Genomic DNA, 19,772 nt, shown 5'->3' with positions numbered 1-19,772 from the left:
CTTCAGGTTCCCGAGGGCTTCCTCGGCCTCAGGGGTCCAAGTGAAGCACTCGGCCTTCCTTAAGAGGCGGTACAGAGGTAGACCTCTTTCGCCGAGGCGTGAGATGAAGCGGCTCAGTGCCGCGAGACATCCCATGACCCTCTGTACGCCTTTCAAGTCCTTGATGGGCCCCATGCTGGTGATGGCTGCGATCTTCTCCGGGTTGGCTTCGATGCCCCGCTCGGAGACGATAAACCCCAAGAGCATGCCTCGGGGCACCCCGAAGACACACTTCTCGGGATTGAGCTTGACGCCTTTCGCCTTGAGACATCGGAATGTCACTTCAAGGTCGGAAAGGAGGTCGGAGGCTTTCCTCATCTTGACTACGATGTCATCGACGTAGGCCTCGACCGTGCGGCCAATGTGTTCGCCGAACACATGGTTCATACACCGCTGGTACGTTGCGCCCACATTCCTCAAGCCGAACGGCATGGTGACATAGCAGTACATGCCGAAGGGTGTGATGAAAGAAGTCGCGAGCTGGTCGGACTCTTTCATCCTGATTTGATGATACCCTGAGTAGGCATCGAGGAAGGACAGGGTTTCGCACCCAGCAGTGGAATCCACGATTTGATCGATGCGAGGCAGAGGGTAGGGAACCTTCGGACATGCTTTGTTCAGACCAGTGTAGTCTACACACATCCGCCATTTCCCCCCTTTCTTTCTCACAAGCACAGGGTTGGCAAGCCATTCGGGATGGAATACCTCTTTGATGAACCTTGCCGCCATTAGCTTGTGGATCTCCTCGCCTATGGCTCTGCGCTTCTCCTCGTCGAATCGGCGCAGAGGCTGCTTGACGGGTCGGGCTCCGGCTCGGATGTCCAGCGAGTGCTCGGCGACATCCCTCGGTATACCGGGCATGTCTGAGGGACTCCACGCGAAGACGTCGGCGTTCGCGCGGAGAAAGTCGACGAGCACTGCTTCCTATTTGGGTTCGAGCCCGGAGCCGATCCGGATCTGCTTGGAGGCGTCGCCGCTGGGGTCGAGGGGGACGGCCTTAACCGTCTCCGCTGGCTCGAAGTTGCCGGCATGACATTTCACGTCTGGCACCTCCTTAGAGAGGCTCTCCAGGTCGGCGATGAGGGCCTCGGACTCAGCGAGGGCCTCGGCGTACTCCACGCACTCCACGTCGCATTCGAACGCGTGTTTGTACGTGGGGCCGACGGTGATGACCCCGTTGGGGCCCGACATCTTGAGCTTCAGGTAGGTGTAGTTGGGGACGGCCATGAACTTCGCGTAGCATGGTCTTCCCAGCACCGCGTGGTAGGTTCCTCGGAACCCGACCACCTCGAACGTCAGGGTCTCCCTTCAGAAGTTGGAGGGTGTTCCAAAGCAGACGGGAAGGTCGAGTTGTCCGAGGGGCTGGACGTGCTTCCCGGGAATGATCCCATGGAAGGGCGCAGCGCCTGCCCGGACGGAGGACAGATCGACACGTAGGAGCCCGAGGGTCTCGGCGTAGATGATGTTGAGGCTACTACCTCCGTCCATGAGGACTTTGGTGAGCCTGACGTCGCCGATGATGGGGTCGACGACGAGCGGGTATTTCCCCGGGCTCGGCACATGGTCGGGGTGGTCGGCTCGGTCGAAAGTGATGGGCTTGTCGGACCAGTCTAGATAGACTGGCGCCGCCACCTTCACCGAGCAGACCTCCCGGCGCTCTTGCTTGCGGTGCCGAGCCGAGGCATTCGCCGCTTGCCCACCGTAGATCATGAAGCAGTCGCGGACCTCAGGGAACTCTCCTGCCTGGTGATCTTCCTTCTTGTCGTCGTCGCAGGCCCTGCCACCCTCCACGGGTGGCCCGGCCCTGTGGAAGTGGCGCCGAAGCATGACGCACTCCTCAAGGGTGTGCTTGACGGGCCCCCGGTGATAGGGGCACGGCTCCTTGAGCATCTTGTCGAAGAGGTTGGCACCTCCGGGGGGCTTTCGAGGGTTTTTGTACTCGGCGACGGCGACAAGGTCCGCGTCGGCGGCGTCGCGTTTCGCTTGCGACTTCTTCTTGCCCTTCTTCTTGGCGCCGCGCTGAGTTGACGCCTCGGGGGCATCCTCCGATGGGCGGCCCTGGGGCTGCTTGTCCTTTCGGAAGATAGCCTCGACCGCCTCCTGGCCGGAGGCGAACTTGGTGGCGATGTCCATCAGCTCGCTCGCCCTGGTGGGGGTCTTGCGACCCAGATTGCTCACCAGGTCGCGACAGGTGGTGCCAGCGAGGAACGCGCCGATGACATCCGAGTCGGTGATGTTGGGCAGCTCGGTGCGCTGCTTCGAGAATCACCGGATGTAGTCCCGGAGAGACTCTCCTGGCTGCTGTCGGCAACTTCGGAGGTCCCAGGAATTCCCGGGGCGCACGTACGTGCCCTGGAAATTGCCGGCGAAAGCTTGGACTAGGTCGTCCCAGTTGGAGATCTGCCCCGGAGGCAGGTGCTCCAACCAGGCGCGGGCGGTGTCGGAGAGAAACAGGGGGAGGTTGCGGATGATGTGGTTGTCATCGTCCGTTCCACCCAGCTGGCAGGCCAGACGGTAGTCCGCGAGCCACAGTTCCGGTCTCGTCTCCCCCGAGTACTTTGCGATAGTAGTCGGGGGTCGGAACCGGGTCGGGAACGGCGCCCATCGTATGGCCCGGCTGAAGGCCTGCGGACCGGGTGGCTCGGGCGAGGGACTCCGATTCTCCCCGCTGTCGTAGCGTCCCCCACGCCTGGGGTGGTAGCCTCGGCGCACCCTCTCGTCGAGGTGGGCTCGACGGTCGCGGTGATGGTGCTCGTTGCCGAGGCGACCCGGGGCCGCAGGCGCTATGTTGCGCGTGCGCCCGGTGTAGACCGAGGCTTTCCGCATGAATCGGGAAGTCGCGGCATGAGGTTCTGAGGGGTACCCCTGCCTTCGGGAGGCGGAGCTCTCGGCCCGTCGGACCGCGGCACCTTCCAGGAGATTCTTGAGCTCTCCCTGGATTCGTCACCCCTCGGTGGTTGATGGCTCTGGCATCGCGCGGAGGAGCATTGCTGCTGCAGCCAGGTTCTAGCCAACCCCACTGGATGCGGGTGGCGGCCTGACCCTGACATCGTCAGATGCGGTGCTGGAAGCCCTGGGGTAGATGACGTATTTCTCCGGCCGGAGGTTGGCCCGCCCATGCCTGCCCGACGTCCCGGCGGATCGAGGCTGGCCTGCACCCCACGAATTTGCTCGAGCTGTGGGTCATGGCCCCCCGCCTGAACGGGGACCACAGCTAGCTCCCGTGGGATGTCAACGAGAGGCACCGACCTAGGGAGATCACCGTCCTTCGGCATGCCGAGATGGTTGCCTTCGGAGGGACCCCCTAGATCGACGTGGAAGCATTCGTGACTTGGGCCGCAGTCCTCGTCGCCGAGGCTACGGCTACCGTCGGAACAGTCGGAAAGGCAGTAGTCGCATGCGGTCACGAAGTCCCGCATGGCACTGGGGTTGCCAAGTCCAGAGAAATCCCAACAGAAGCTGGGCTCGTCGTCTTCCTCGGACCCAGAGGGCCCGTAGGTCGAGACGTCCGTCAGCCGGTCCCAAGGTGACCGCATACGAAACCTAGAGGGTTTGGACTCGCCTCAACGAGAGCGCCCGCCAAAGCGAAGCCGCTAGGCGGGTCGAGGCTGAATCCGAAAGACGTGGGATGGGAATCGACCGGTACCTCTTGGTCGACGGGCGGTGATGAAGTCACGTCAGGGACTGACTGCACCGTCGTCTCAGGTACGAGGGTGACATCCAGCAAGCCTTTCGCGAGCGCGCTGGCGTCGTCCGTTTGCTCGGAGTTGGCGTGTTGCGAGGAGACAGCGCTCGCCTTCGTCTCAAACGCGAGGTCGATGCCCGACGCGCCCCCCGTTGGGGTGCCGGCGCTATCGACTCGCTCGACAGCCGTCGAGGCGCTGCCTTCCGCTTGGCCTTGGTTGCCCCGCCTCCTCCTCCGTTGGCGGGGGAGAGGACGGGGCGAGCTCGAATGTTGTTCTTCCACCACGCGGGGAAGATGTCGTCGATTCCGCCGCCGGCGGGCGGGCTGTCGACCGCCATTGTCGTTGGCGCGCGGCGGTGGAAGGAGTATCATGTCGTAGCTACCGTCAAGAGACATGAACTCAAGACTCCCGAAATGGAGCACCGTCCCAGGTTGGAGAGGTTGCTGGAGACTGCCCATCTAGAGCTTGACGGGAAGCTGTTCGTTAACACACAGCAGGCCCCTACCTGGCGCGCCAACTGTCGGTGTTTCGAGACCGGGGGGTCCCTAAGCCGACGAGTGAATGTCGCCACGTGCCCCAGCCCAGATGGGTCGGCACAAGGCCGAGCGCGAAGGGGGGAAGTGAGGCGGCCGAAGACCGGCGTGAGAGAGGTGGGAATCCCGCGGCCTTCGTGTTCGTCCCGCGCCCAGGTCGGGTGCGCTTGCAGTAGGGGGTTACAAGCGTCCACACGGGAGAGGGAGCGAGCGGCCTCACGCGAGCGCCTGTCTCGTCCTCGTCCCCGCGTGGCCAACCCTCTCTAAGAGGGCCTTGGTCCTTCCTTTTATAGGCGTAAGGAGAGGATCCAGGTGTACAATGGGGGGTATAGCAGAGTGCTACGTGTCTAGCGGAGGAGAGCTAGCGCCCTAAGTACATGCCGTCGTGGCAGCCGGAGAGATTTTGGCACCCAGATGGTGCGATGTCGTGGCCGTCGGAGGAGTGCTGGAGCTTGGCGGAGGGACAGCTGTCGGGGCTGTCGAGTCCTTGCTGACGTCCTCTCGCTTCCGTAAGGGGGCTGAGAGCCACCGTCGTCACAGAGTATGCGGGGCGCCATCATTGCCCATCTGGCGGAGCGAGCCAGATGGGACGCCGGTCTTGTTCCCTGTGGCCCGAGTCAGCTCGGGGTAGGGTGATGATGGCGCCTCCTGTTGACGTGGCTGGTCTGCGCCCTAGGTTGGGCGATGTGGAAGCTCCTCCGAAGCCGAGGTCGAGTTTGTCTTCCGTGGTTGAGGTCGAGTCCGAGCCCCTGGTTCGGGCGAGGCGGAGACCGTCGGCTGAGGCCAGGGCGGAGTCCAAGCCCTGGGGTCGGGCGGAGCGGAGTTCGTCGTCTTCTGGGGCTGAGCCCAAGTCCGAGCCCTGGGTCGGGCGGAGCGGAGTTCGTCGTCTTTCGGGACTTAGCCCGAGTCCGAGCCCTGGGTCGGGTGGAGCAGAGTTCGCCGTCTTCCGGGACTTAGCCCGAGTCCGAGCCCTGGGTCGGGCGGAGCGGAGTTCGCCGTCTTCCGGGACTTAGCCCGAGTCTGAGCCCTGGGTCGGGCGAAGCGGAGTTCGTCGTCTTCCGGGACTTAGCTCGAGTCCGAGCCCTGGGTCGGGCGAAGCGGAGCTTCTTATGGTGCCTTCGGCCGGGCCTGACTGCCTGTCAGTCTCACTCTGTCAAGTGGCACCGCAGTCGGAGTGGCACAGGCGGCGCTGTCCTTCTGTCAGGCCGGTCAGTGGAGCGGCGAAGTGACGGCGGTCACTTCGGCTCTGCCGGCTGGGGGGCGCGCGTCAGGATAAAGGTGTTAGGCCACCTTTGCATTAAATGCTCCTGCGATTTGGTCGGTCGGTGCGGCGATTTGGTCAGGGTTGCTTCTTGGCGAAGACAGGGCCTCGGACGAGCCGGAAATATATTCGCCGCTGGAGGGGGGCCTCGGGCGAGACGGAAATCCTCCGGGGTCGGCTGCCCTTGTCCGAGGCTAGGCTCGGGCGAGGCGTGATCGAGTCCCTCGAATGGACTGATCCCTGACTTAATCGCACCCATCAGGCCTTTGCAGCTTTATGCTGATGGGGGTTACCAGCTGAGAATTAGGAGTCTTGAGGGTACCCCTAATTATGGTCCCCGACAATGCCGCTACGAGATGAGCAATGTGACCACATAGTCCCATGCCCTGACTGCTTTGAGTCTAATGCTAGAGTCAAATGCTGCAGTTCATTGCTAGTTAGGGTTTGCCTCTAACTGTATGGTTTTAGGCCCCTTAGGATAGTTTGTCGCTTAGGTTTGATGCCAAATGAATGCTTCTCTTGCTTTATTTCTTTATGATATTTGTGTTCGTCTTGGTTCCATATGGTATTTTGGACTCTTGCATGATATTGTAGGTCTTTGGTGTGTCCTCTAATCTCTTACTTGAGGTATTGATCTTTCATACCACATCTTCGCCTTTGTCAAAGTCCATGTTGCATCCTTGGAACTATATCCAAATACATTAGCAAATAATGTTATCCAAAATATATATGTTGATCATTAAACACTAAAACTCAATTATCAATGTGTCGTGGCCCATTTTCCCTACAATCTCCCCTTTTTGGTGATTGATGATAATACAACCAAATCAAGCAAACAATAAATACTAAAATGTAGAATGTAATCTACTTTCAAGGATGTAATGCAAAGGCAAGATTCATATGGTATAAAAAGGTACCTAGTTAGTGTGAGGCATCAAACCTAGTCTATCTTCCATCAAAGGTTGTTGGACTAGTTTGACAATGCCTAGGAGCTCTCGCTGAGATAACTACAAGGTGTTGAACCATAAAGAATATAGTATGATGAGCATCCGACCAATGAGCAACTAGTTGTTGTGATGTAACAACTAGTTTATGTGGTGTGATTAGAGAACATTGGACTGTAAGCGGTCATTTGATAGGGAAGAGATGGTTGAGCTAGTTTTCCATTGGATAGTTCATTCCTTATGGCTATACATACGACCCCAACCATAGAGGTGTAGGAGCGTATAACCTCACAAGAGAGTTGTGGCTCATCTCTAGTAGCTCTACACAACAAGTACTTCAAGATCACTCGATGTTTAGTGTAGCTACTTTGAAAAGTGTGACACCCCAGGTGTCAGTTTCGTGTTATGTCATGAGATTTATCCTAATCTCTGATGCTCAGTGAAAATTTCTATTCCCGCTCGTGTATGTCCCTGATTATCCAGACTGTTCATTCACATCTCACCGAATTCGGAGTTAATCAGTCTCACAGAAGGCTGAATTTGGAGCCTGTTAAAACTTTTATTTCTTGGAACGAATGCAAACTCGATAATCATTCTCAATTTATCAAACTCGTCTAAAGCTCGTTTAATCAAACGCTCGACAACTGCTAGTCGAGCTGTGTCCGACTCTGATTTCTCGATGTTCGATCTATGTCCAAAAATTAATCCGACTCCGTACTCTCAAACGGAATGCTCAATATGTTGTCATCAAATCAATTTTATCCGACCCGGCTAAATATCTCATGCCCGAACCGAACTCAAAACCCCGTATCGACAGCGATTTTAAATTACCACGATTCGCCTTCTCTGACTAAAAATCCAAAGCCGATCAAATCTTAGGACGATTTATTTTCGAATCACGCGTAAAGAATTATTTCCGAGCGAACTCAAATCAAACTCTCGGCCGAATTAATCGCTCAATCATCCGTTCGCCGAAACTCTAATTCGCTCTGTTCTCTGTAGAAACGAATTCCGCGGGAGCATTTTTATTCGGAAAAATAATTTAGCGCGAACCGAGTACGTGTTTTGGGGCAAGCCCATTCCAGCCCGGCCCATTTGGCCCATGAGAAAAAAACCCTAACCCTAGTGCCCCTTCTATAAATAGGAGCCCTCTCCTAGCAAGTGGAGGCATTTTTGCACTCCCACCCCTCCATTTTTTCCTAGCCGCCAGCTTCTTTCTTCCCTGTCTTCTTCTCCCCACGGCAGCAAGCATGAAGGTCGGCTCCAGCTTCCTCGGCGCTCCCTCCCTGGCTCCTTGGCGCTCGGCGCTCCTTCCCCAAGTCCGGCTGGAGCTTGCCTCCCATGGCCGCCCTCCTAGCGCACCTCACCAGCAACGGGATTCCTCCTCTCCCTCTTCCTCTGCTATCCTGCTCGACCACGTGAGGTCGTTGGCCCCTGCTCCATCCACCGACAGCCTCCCTTCCCATGGGGCCGAGCTTTTCCCCCTCGACGTTGGCTGCTTCCGAACGCCGAGCTCCCTACGCCAGGTTCCCTGCATCTCCCTCCTCGCTTCTTCTCCCCAGCACGCAGGAGCAGGGCCTCCATGGCGTCCCCTTCCCTGGCCGCGTCCAAGGCCGACGGCCAGCCTCCCCTTCCCTGCTCTTGCCGTGGCGAGCTCCCTTCCTCCAAGCGCTCGGCTGCAGTGACCTCCCCTGGCCTGAGCTCGAACAGTCGGTCTTCTTCCCCAACGCCAGCCTCCATGGATGCATGGCTCCCACTCCCATGGCGCCCCTGCTTTTCCCTGTCCGGCCAGGAAAACGCCCTTCCCTGTTTTCCTCTTCCCAGCACGCCAAAGCACCCTGTTGTTCCCTGCGCCCTACTCTCCCATGGAAACCAGCATGAGCTCCATTTCCTCCATGGTCGGCGCCCCGCGCAGCGCCTCTGCATGACTCCCCCTCCCCAAACAGCGAGCCCCCTTCCTCGCTGTTCTCCGTGGTGCCCGCCGGCTGTTCGTTAAAATGCGCAGCAAGCCGCGCGCTGCAGCAGCCCCGGATCCCCTCCGCACCGCGTGCTTCACCGGATCTGCGCAGCCCCAACATCGAAGCCGTTCACCCCGGTGAGACGACGACGATCTTTGTTTGATTCCACATTGGCATTGTTCTTCGGTGATTAATTGTGTATATGTGCTATTTTGTTTTGTTTTGTGGAGGAGAAGGCAAGCCGCTCAACGCTCGTCGATGTGCGAAGCTATGCACAAATCGGAATCACCGTCGTTCTTGCAAACGCCGTTTGGGTTTGTTTATGGTGAGCCGATGCATGTCGCTCTCGATCGACTCGATTAATTATTTTGAATGGATGTGTGTAAAATGTTTCGGTTATGCGCATTGGTAGGATCGCGTTTGCGATTGGAGAACAAGAGGTTAATTGATGTGTGCGATTTGTAGTTAGTCTAATTAGGTTTTGGTCGATGATGTGCATGTGTGATTATGCGTGTGAAAATATAGTTATATGAATGGAAGCGTGTAGAGAGGAAAATGAAGTAGAAAAGAACTCCGATGTTTTTATATCTTGGTAGGAAAAATATGCGAGCGATGGATTAGTGAACATGTGTGTGTGTGCTGTGGTGCATCGTATTTATTGTTGCGCTACGTGGATCAAGTGTCTCGAGTGCATGTCGCATTATGGTTGTATTTGTGACAAGGAGGTGTAGGTTTTACTCGATTAGAAGTTTGGTTGATGTGGCTAGGAAATTTGTTTTGGCTTAAATAGAGAGGTGGTGGCAACGCCAAAGTAGCCGTCGCTTTCTCTATGTTTATAAGTCAAGTCTATACACGTTATGTGTTCCCTAAATTACGCTTCACATAAGTGTATTTTATGTAGTGTGGATTGATTTTGAGTGCATGTGTTGCAAGAAAAGAATGAGTGAGCATATAGGCGATGAATGGGTGTGATGAAATGGTGACATGCCTTCGTAGTCATCATGTCGTCGGTTGGTGACCTAACTGAAGGTCGTAGAAAAAGGTCGATTACCTGTGTGTTACTATTGACACCTTGTGGTTCTGTATGAATTGCAATGTGAGATGGTAGGCTCTCTATGTGATGCTAGATGTCTAAGTAGACTTTCGTGAATTGTGGTGCTCGGACCGTCGAGATGAAGGTTAAGTCGGTCGATGCCGATTAAGTAGTTAAAATGATTAATGGAACAACCATGTGGTTAAAACTAGAAACTAGTGTTCTTGCACCCGTTTGGGATGTTGTAGCCAAATTGCGCATGGTTATGGTCGCGGATGACAAGTAGTAGTGCTCATGTAATGTCTAAGTTAAAATGCAAACTAAGTGAAAAGCGCTTTGATATTGATTATTGTAGAGAATGCGTTGTTAATTGAGTAGTAGGGTACTTCTAGTGTTTGAAATGACACGAATAAAAATTAGTAAGTCTACTTGTTAGTCCTCATTGATTAATTTAACTCTAACAAATGGTGAAGTGTTAGAATAATTCAAGTCTCTAGAACACATCAATTCTTGAATTATATAGAAGCTGAAATTTATTGATTGCTGTTTTGGACTGCACGCGATGTATGTTTGATGAACTAAATTGTATTTTCTGTAGATATGTGCTATAGAAAAGTGGTAGATAACTTTATTATCTTTCTGGTGTTAAAATTTGACAGCCATAGGTCTGACAGTTTAGGAGTTATGCTTTTTCCAAATTCAATAACTGAATCTGTCCAAATTCTGTACAGATTTCAGAAACTGCAATGTTTGCTTAAGTTAATGTTACAATCTGTTCATGGTCGTTATAAGAAAGTTGTAGATGCTTTTCTTATCTTGCTTGTGTTAAAATTTTATGACCATAGGCCTGATAGTTTAGGAGTTATGAATTTTACAAACTGGTTGATGTGTTCTGTCCTATGTCAGAACAGATTTCGAAAACTGTAATGTTTGATTTGATTAAACCTGGAATCACTTCTTGGTGATTATAAAATTTATGTAGTGTTTTTTCCAAGATTTCCAAAAAGTCTTGGATCACTATTTTTGGTGGTCTGAAGATTAAGTTATGGATGTTTAAAGTGTGAAGACTGAATCTGTCCAATTCTGGACAGCACAGCCTTCATAGTGTATTTTACCCTTGATACTTATTAAACCAGCCAGTGATGTTTATAAATAATTTGCATAACACTTCATTAGCTTTCTAGAAAGTCTAGGATCAATTTGTTTGGATGTCTGAATCTTTAGTTATGGATTTTTAAAGTCACAGGTCTGAATCTGTCCAAATCTGGACAGCGCTGTTGTATTAGCATGTTTTGACCTTGCTAAGTGCTGAAGCATGTTGTAATGACAATACCAAAGTTGTAGAGCACTTTTTAAGCTTTTCAGAAAATCCTAGTTTACTATTTTTGGTTAAATATCTTGTGAGTTATGACTGAAACAAGTGACTGCTGTATTGCTGTCCAAAAATTCTGCTAGTGCGCTTTTGATTGTTTAGTTCATCCTTCTCGCTAAAAATGTTTGGTTTGCTCTTAAGTAATGTAGACTTGCCATGGTTAAGCTAGAGATGACATGTGTGTCTTGTTTTATATGTTCCTTTCTCATATTGGAGTTCCATAGATATTGATGCTTATGTCCTCTATTGAATTTGTGTTATCAGTGATGCTTGTGTGTGATCAATAGGAGAACTAATAAAAAGTTGTATCCAAATAAATAAAATATGCATGCTTGTGATGTTGTAATTGTGTTGCGTAAATAAATAACATGTTGTCGTCTTTTAATGGTGTTTATGTTGAACGTCGATAATGTGTAGATAACTAAAGCGAACATGTGGTTGTTACAGTGTCTTCCATTTTATTGTTTAGTTCGCCACTGTGTCCTTGTATATCTTGTGCTACTTTTGTGCTACTGTCATTATATTCATACATATGCATCTCGCATCTCATTTAGGACCGAGAGATGACGCTCATGCAAGTGGTGTGGTGCCAACCACAAGATGTCGTTGGTGGACGACCTGAAGAATGGACATAACCAGTGGATGCTCGCCAAGCGAGTACCTCCCCAGCAAACACTATATAAGTGTCAAATTAAATGCAAGCCCCGTTTTTATGCATAACCGTTTATATATGCTATTTTACTACACTTCATGTTTGTAGGCTTGTACCGTGCACTTAAGTGTAGGAGTTGACTGAAACCTTAGTTGCATGAACTCAGGATTCCTTTTGAGATGGATACTAGTATGCTAGGTCGAGTAGTTGCTTTGCTAATTAGGGATCTCGGTAGAAGTCGAGTGATTTTTCTAGCACTCGCGCGAGGTCAGGAATTGGTTGTATCCATTTTGATAACGGAATGATGATGGTCTGTGGACACGGGTCCATGGGGACGCGTGGTCTACGAGACGGAAATTGGAATAAGGATTAACGTGCGGATACCTGTGTCAAGCGTTTGAACGTACTAAACACATGCCGAGAAATATGGTAAATTGGTAAGCCTAGTACCTGAGTGAACCTGGCAGCAGACTTTACCCCTCATGCGACCTGAGACGTGGTCTCCCATTCTGGTTATGGTGGGTACAAGTGTGGTCACTGCACGACGGCAGTCGGGGTCAGTGAGGCATTGTACGCCAAGGCGGTGAGCCCTGATCTGCTGACGGGGAATCGATGGGACGGTTGATGTGTGTGGGGACGGAGTGCCTCGCCACGTCGTTTGTTTAGGTTTACCTTGCAAGGATAAAAACTCGATTCGAATCGTCTGCTTCTCGCAGCTAATGAGACTGCTTGATCCATTGTACTGCATTGAGTAATAAGTGGAAATGAGGTGACTGGCAAAAGATATTGATTGATAAAATGATTGATACCATGTATGAATAGTTAGGTACTCATCTAATTTAAAAAGGATCATACTAAAACTTGAAAATCTAGAACTTGATTTTAGACTCAGCTAGCGCTTTTGGCAAACCAAACCCCTCAGCCAAGCAGCTGCATGTCTAGAGGTAGAGGAGTAGACTCCTCACACCGGGTAAGTCTAGCTGAGTATTAGTATACTCAGCCTTGCTTGTGGCATAATTTTTGTAGGTACCTCTTGTTTTGGTTGATGGTGTGACTTGGCCTCCATCCCTGCCACCGGGATAGACGGTCGAGTGGGTTATTGCTTCCGCAGGAGAGGACCAGAAGGAGTAGCGTGGCCAGGCTTCACCATGTTACTCGGTTTTCTCTGTTAGTTATTTCCGCTGCATTAACATTTATGGTTATTATTTCTGAAACTCCGAGAATGTAATCACTAATGATACTTATTAAATTTGTGGTATTATGTTTTATTGTATTTCTCTGTGCCTCACCTTCGTGTGAGCTAGTGGTATTCGATCCTGGATAAGTGGCTTTATCGGACTAGATCCGAGGAACTGACAGGTTGTTCCTGTTTAAGTATGTTGCTGCCCTTAAGGGTGCGACTTGGGCACTTAAGCTAGAATAATTCGGGCGGTTCCGCCACAAAAAGAGCTTAGATTAGTTAGATGGCTTCATTAGTGCTTGCTCTAGGTTACATCTAATGGTTACAAGTGAGGAATAAACACATCTACCCTTGGCGCTTGCGCGCACCATTGTACCGAGTTTTACTAGGAGGGGCTATAAGTATTGCACAATCCACATCAGGAATCCTGTTAACTCCCATCGACCGGTCCTGACGAGAATTGACCCAAAACGATGGGAGTTAGTTATATCCATCGGTTTTGGGTTAATTCCGGTTGGGACCCGGCCGACGAGAATTTCTGGCCAGGGATTAGGTAATTTTCCCGTCGGTTGGCGACGAGAATTAATTAATCCATGTCGGCTTACTGTAGTCGACTAGAATTTTCCCGGTTATCGGCTCGAGTGGGGCACCAATGCCTGTCCCCGTCGGTTAGGGGAGGGCCGACTGGAGTTACTAGGGCTAATCCTCATTGGCTAGGGGAGGGCCGATGGGAATTACTATGGATAATCACCGTTGGCTATGGTCAAGTTGACGGGGATTACCCTTTCCTGCTGCAAACCAGCACTCAGTTAGCCTCATTTTCTCAACAATCTTATACACAACATGACAAATAAGATACATATCATCACAGAAGTCACATACATCAGTATGGGTCACAATAACAACACACAACCATTCACATAGCTCACAAAACTTCACATTAAAACCACATAACCAATTCACACCTCACAAACTTCACATCACCAACACATAGATCACATAATTATTTTAAATCACAATAATGACATGAGATAAGTGTTTTGTTCATGAAAACACATAGCACTCGAAGTTTAAACCCAAGACCACCGCAGTTTGGTTTAAGCTACTCAGAGACATCATCCACAAGTTAAGAAATAAAACAAACAAAAGTAGCATACTCAGGGACAACCACCATTTGGATGGTTTGAGCTTTGGTCGCTACCGCCAGTAGGAGGAGGGTATGTGAAGAGGGACTGAACAAAAGTAGTTCCTGCGGGTTCAGTCCCACTCCCACCAGCTCCAGGCGTAGCCTATGAAAGAATGCAAATATCAACAAGTTTAATGAAAATATCAACAAATTATGTATTCAAATGTACAAAATCATTGAGAGTTATAAAACGTACCCTATCTCCAGGTGTAGGTATATGTGTGGGGTGTTGAACTGTTGAGTCCATAGTTCCCGTTTAACGGATATTTGACTAAGTTTAAATACAATTCTTATTTTGTTACTACATTAACTAGATGAAATGCTATGTTAGAGAATGTTATAAGAGAAATTGCTAATATTAATGTACCTGAGCTGGTGTGGATGCAAACTGGCTCCATTGTGGCGATAGTGGAATGTTTGTTGGTGTCATGCCTTGTTGCTGCATTAACTGTTGAACATATGTGTTACTATTTAAGATGTTGTTTTGAACTATATGAATTTAGAGTTCACATCATCTATACTTACTTGATACATCACTTGTTGATGTTGCATGCGAGCCAACATATATTCCTATTGTTGTCTCATCTCCTCACGCAACATCATAATCTCCAACTCTTGCTTGTTGGGTCGACAAGAGCACAGGCTACAGGATGATGAACCCGTCCTCTGAACTCTCATCGTCGATGAGTCAATGAATCCGTTGAAGAGTGTGTATCTACAAGTAATTGATAAAGTGTGCTTAGTGCATGATCAATTTAGTATCAACTGTGTAATTTTATAAGGTAGAGCTAACCATAAATGCATTTCTTGCCACCACTAGCGTACACCACTAAGGAATCCATCGTTCATGTCGCTAGTCGAAGTCAAAGCCAAGACGTTGAACCATCTCCACCCTATATGTTGCCTATATATAATTCATGAACTTACAAATGCAAAAAAATATACTTTGAACCTTTATAATTTTGATCCAAAACTCACCAGCCGATCCGTGGCCGTGTGGTTGTACAACTATTCGGGTTATTAGGGTCTTGTCCTTTGTGGCCCTCCATGAACTCCTCAATGTCACTAGGCTTTTAGCCACACATAGCTTCCTGTATATACAAAAAAGCATTCATAAGGAAACATTCTAATTGGTTATCGACATAACTACATCAAACTTACCATTCTTTTAACTTTTCAGAGGATGCGTCGCCGCCAAATTTGTGATTACTATCGGTACCTCTACATTCCCTGTGATGCACCTATTGGGGGCCTTCTTCCCCATCGAAGGTCCTCAAGACACAAACACCTTAGGCAAAATGATACAGAAGTCTTTCCTTCCTCTGCAGAAGGTTCTCAAGACGAAGACCTTGAGTAGAAGCAACATTGACAAATGCCAAAGCTACCATCAGCTTCGGTTCAAGTCAAGCAGAAGAAGAAAAGACCTGATAGACCTTAGTAATCTAGGTTTACTGTAGATAAATATTGAGGGGCATGAATGTAATTTCACCCGGGCTACGTCCCGTGCCTATAAATAGATGAACAGTAACACCATACTATTCACACTGAATTGTAATCACTCTTTCGTGTCTTCACCTTCGAGCAAGCCAAAGGTATTAATGTAATATGAATTCTGTCAATATTCATACATGTTTTAGAGAATGCAAATATGAATGAATTAACGAGATGTAGTTATTATCTTCGTCCCTTTGCATTTTTATTTACACATTAAATGATGAAGGTATGTCCTTCATGACCTTCGTCTGATGAGTATTATATCCATGGGGAGATAATGCTTTGGAAGACGAAGGTCCCTAATAATTAACAATTGTGTTGCCTTGTTCTTGATTCACAGAATTTGAGAACAAGTGACCAACATCACCGATGCTTTCTGAAAGCCTTCGGAAGCCCATCGTCGGCACCCAGCATGGTATGCATCAAGCACGAGCGCTATACATGGAACCATCATCTGTACACATAAGGTTACATATTATATCAATCACAACAATTAATAAAAAGAGTAAAACAAATTGAATACTAACCTCACGATATTGTTCCTCAGTCAGATATTTCTTTGAGGGCCCTTCCTTTTTATTTGAGTGGCCTGCTTCTTCTGGATGCAATTGAAAATACATATTTGTGGCCTAAATTCTTGCATAGTATATTGCATCCTTCACAAGCTTCTTTGCATTTCTTTGGAACAAAAGATCAACGTGCCCCATGTAATCCATATCGTCAGGCAACTGATAACGAAGCTACACCATAAAGAATACAAATAGAAGGTTATAAGTCATAGAATAAAATTATTAAGAAACAAAACAAAAAACAAAAGAGAATCCATACCCAAAAGCCATGTCGCACTAGTCCCAGTTTGTTGGTGTGGTCTCGTTCCTTTTTCAACTTCTACTCGACCTAGTTACTGATGAGCACCTCCTCCACGTCATCTTCGTCTAACACCTTCACTAGACCAGGGTAGTGAAGGCGGCAGAGAAAATCCTTACAACCACCTGCATCACTATCGTGCGGGACCCGCTTGTCGTCACCGCCTGGCGTGCGGGCCGGCAATGTTGGGCCGCGCTAGTGATTTTTTTGGACCAATGCGATGGTTTCCTTTTTTCCTTTTCTTTTCTTTTCTTTTGTTTTCTTATTTCTATTTCTAAGGTTTCAAACTAAATTTCAATTCATTTCAAATTCTGGTTTCACAAATCAAATGCCACAATCCAAGAAACTCCAACATGATGCATAACTTTACATGTTTACTTAATATGTAGTTAAAATGGGAATTATGCTTCACAATAAAGTTGTTACCATAAACTCTCTCACTTCATTTTCCCAGTGAGTTAATTGGTACCTTAATACTATGCATAGTCATATATACATTTAAGGGTCTACAATATTTTAAACCATGTAGGTTTGCTCAAGAATATGAATTCAAAACGAGCATTCCTACCATATGATTGACCTAGTTTTGGGTTCACTCGGCTTTCTCTTTTTTCCACAGCAACTCTCGATTTCTCGAGGGCTTCACCTCCCACATCATCATCCTAAATCTCAGGGGCTTCCCATGCGAGCATATCTAGAACAACTTCTTTCTTATAACTCCCAACATGTTGTCTAATCAGTATGTGGGTCACTTTTTCTCCATCAGTCAAGCAATGGTTGGTAGCAATGACAACCCCTACTTCTTCATAAGTTAGCTTTGCATTTCTCTTGAAGATTATGTTTTGTCCATGCTGAGGTGAATCAGAAAAAACTTGGAAATGTTGCTCTGCATCAATGGAATAACATCATTAGCATACGCAACAACAAAAGTCAGCAACCAATGGTTCAGGGTTGAGGAAGATGAATTTACAATCGGAGGAGGATTCCAAGCAGAATAGGCCTATGGACACCCTCATTGTATATATTGTCCCTCAACATCATCCCAACTCGAAGCAGAACATCTTCTTCTATGATTGCTTTGTCAATCAAACGGGTAGGATCCTTGCCTCCAGTATACAAATATGCAAGTCTATCTTTCAAAGGTTGAATGTTATGGTACATAAAGTCAATCATTACAGCTTGAGTTGTCACACCCCTTCCCTTCATATTGGCAATCTCTTTCAGTAAAGCAGTAGTCTTGGTGGACTCTAAGTCGGTTGGTCCCTCTACCTAACTTGATAATCTCAAGTTGGGTTGCTTCCCTGAATGAGCAGAATTGTTGTGATTCTCCAAAATGAACCACTCATAGTGCCACCCCTTATTATTGCCCTTAAGAGGAATGTCTAGATAATCGACTTTTTAATCTCGACGAAGCTCCATACTCGCTCCCCCAACTACATGATGCCTTTTGTCCCTCATTCTAGGCCTGCGATGGTATAAGTACTTCCATAGACCAAAATGGGGAGCAATCCCAGGGAAAGCCTCATAGAGATTAATAGAGATGATGATTTGAAGCACAAAATTGGGATTCATGGGGGTCAGATTGATGGAATAGAAATCAAGGAGGCCTAGGAAAAAAGAACATATAGGTAAACCTAATATGCGGACAAAAAAGGATGTGAAGGCAATATATTTATGGGTATCTTCTGTGGGCAATGAAATGCCTTCCCATGTCCTCCACAGATTCAATGCTTTAGGGGGAAGTATGCTCATATCAACAAGGTGCAAGAGCTTGGATCGGTGACAGAAGAAGCAAATAAAGTGGAAAATGGAATATGACTGTTAGGATCAAATAGAGGAATGCAATTTACCAAGTTTCCATACTGGCTGGTCGTCTTCTTCCTCTTCATAGCTATCAAGAGCCATCACAATCTAAGAACGACAATGAGAGATTGGAAATTGGAGACTACCACAATAGCAGGTAAAGAATAGGGTTTCTCACAAAAACATATAACTAAGGTAGACATCCCCCCAAATTCGGATGATGTCAACAATTGTGAATATGCCACTTTGTCGGAAGAGTTGGTCACAACGAGATCAGTCAGAAAGTTCAGTCGGATAAGGAACACAACTGTTCTTAGTTCTAGGACACAAACAACTGAAACCAAATATCAAAACACTAAGAAGAGACTAAATGGAGATAAGGACGAACTGCTTCATTATATATACATATATATCATCCATACACGGAAAATCAGTTCATTATGAACCGTTTCCACAAAATATTTCTACTACTCCTACACTTACTAGTTACTACTACTACCATACTACTTCTATACCTACTACTATCGTTATACTACTACTACTACACTACACTATTTAGGCCGGCGGCGCCTTTCCACTGGTGCTACGGCCACTGTTGCCGCTCTTGTGGTCGCCATCGCTGATGCTACCCTTGTTGCCACCGTCGCCGCCGCTATTGCTGCCCTCGCTGCTGCTACTGATGCCACTGATGCCACCCTTGCCGCTTCTATCGCCCTTGCCGTCGCCTTCCTCCTCGTCATCCTCCAACTCCTCCAAGCCCTCCTCCTTTCTCTCGTCCAACTCATCTGAGCCAGTGAGGCCAGGGTATTCCATGACCCTAATAATGGCTCGCTCGCCTAGGGAGATCCCTAGGGAGTCATTAGAGTTGGTCGACAATGAATGCGGAGGGGGAGGCAGAGAGCTCTTGCCATCAGAGTCAAAGAACTCATCTTCAGAGTACTTTGAATCTCCGAATGATTCAGAGGGTGGCATCGACTCTCTCTTTCGCTTGCTGGGGCTGGCCATGGTATTGCGAGTGGGGGTTTCTCTACAGCAGAAGGGGGAGGAGGTGTCAAGAAAGTGATGAAGGCAACACCGAAGACTACCTTATTTATTAAGGAGAATTGGCGTCCCTTCGTCTCCAGTCTATATGAAGCGTCATCATTTTTTGTCCAAATAATCAAAGAGGCGTTTTGGGTTTTAAGAACGACACATTTCTAGAGAACACGACTTCAGAAAAATCATTAATGCCCATCATGACACCCGGTCAACTCAAGACACTACTTTTTTGAAATGATAGGAAACTCACACATTGGGTGGACCAATTTTTTTTTGAAAAGTTTTGGACAAACAAAAGGAAGAATTATCGTCCCGAACAAACTTTAGTTAACCAATCTTTAGTCGACCAAGCTCGGGTCGGTCATGCTTCAATCCACCAGTCTTCAGTCGGCCAAGCTTGAGCTAGCCATACCTCAGTTGACCAATCATCAATCGGTTAATCTTGAGCTGGTCCTACCTTAGTTGGCTAGCCTCTAGTCAGGCCAATTGGGTTGGAAGCTTGTTAGTCAGATTTCAGTCGAACAACCTAGTTGCTTAGATTTCAGTTGGGTGAACCTAATAGACCACATCCAGACGGACTTCAGTCGAGCAGGCTTCATTTACACATTCAAATTCATGAGGGGCAACAGTTTACTATTACAAGACAAGACTAAAGATCCATTTGAGGAGGATTTCATTTGGTACCTTCGAGTTGATTGTTGCTCAAGTCAGCTCAAAGCTCAAGGG

The sequence above is a fragment of the Zea mays genome, chromosome 7 (genome assembly GCF_902167145.1).
Source record: "Zea mays cultivar B73 chromosome 7, Zm-B73-REFERENCE-NAM-5.0, whole genome shotgun sequence".
Lineage (NCBI taxonomy): Eukaryota > Viridiplantae > Streptophyta > Magnoliopsida > Poales > Poaceae > Zea > Zea mays.
This window is presented reverse-complemented; position numbering follows the sequence as displayed.